This window comes from Rhagoletis pomonella, unplaced genomic scaffold (genome assembly GCF_013731165.1).
Source record: "Rhagoletis pomonella isolate Grant_MI unplaced genomic scaffold, Rhpom_1.0 Rhpom_scaffold_05764, whole genome shotgun sequence".
Taxonomy (NCBI): domain Eukaryota; kingdom Metazoa; phylum Arthropoda; class Insecta; order Diptera; family Tephritidae; genus Rhagoletis; species Rhagoletis pomonella.
The window spans coordinates 2310-3255 of record NW_023464304.1 but is presented as its reverse complement, the minus strand read 5'-3'; the positions used below and the strand labels follow the sequence as shown (position 1 = coordinate 3255).

Below are 946 nucleotides of genomic sequence, written 5' to 3'. Positions count from 1 at the left end.
AAATAATCCAATTTTGTGATATTGCGAATGTGAAAAAGATGACACCCGGCTACTACGAAAATTTGTTTTTACCCAATTGTTAGAGTGGTGCGTACTAAATAATTTGAGTAGTCTGAGCCCTGTTTCACACATATGCCAATGAAGAAAATTCATTCTTTTCATTGGAAGAATGGGATGGAAAGTACATTCATATACGAGGGAGATACGCAATCGCAGGTAAGAAGGTTGTAGAGGTTGTAAAAATTAATAAATTTAATTTGTAATTAACACTAATATTTTTTTTCTTTTCAGACTCCGAATTAAGCAGTGCACGGCAGTCCGCGCGATTGACTTAATATATGGATTTCTTGAAATATTCAAGTTATAGCCGATATTCTTTAAATTGATGGTCGCTTTTTGGAAGGCGGTGGCCAAATCCTACGTAATGCACTCAATTTGAGCTGTGTCCTTTGTCAGCCAATAAGAGCCTTGAATATACGGGCAAATCGGCTCAACCCGGGACTTTTAAATCAATATTTTTTTTTGATTGTAACCGCACCTTTTTGGTAACCGCATGAACTTAACTGAAATGGGGTTTCAGCCTGGTTATATCAAATCGGGCGAAACACGGTAGACACTCGGACGGCTGCAAGCGTGGCACTCTTACTGCAAGCTGCGTCACCTGTGCTGATGTTTGGTCGCGGCACTACCGAATTGGAGAATGTAGTAGGTACAAACGTAGGCATAGCGCTCCAGGTTGATACTATGACTGGAGTATTATGTCCTGATTCAGCGTGGATACTACCCACGCGGTGGCGGACGATGTGAAATTTTAATACCTTCTGAGCGTAATATAAAGGCAGTTACCTTAACACACTTTGGAACAATAAGCGAAGTGTGTGGTTGGTGCTTTGTCGTGGGTAAATTACCAATGGGTAATGAAAAGAGGCCGCAGAAAAGGAGTTGA

General features: G+C 40.8%; 1 pseudogene; it reads left to right on the top strand.

Moving 5' to 3' along the window:
* The first annotated feature begins 361 nt into the window (after positions 1-361).
* LOC118755271 lies at positions 362-946 on the top strand (annotated as a pseudogene).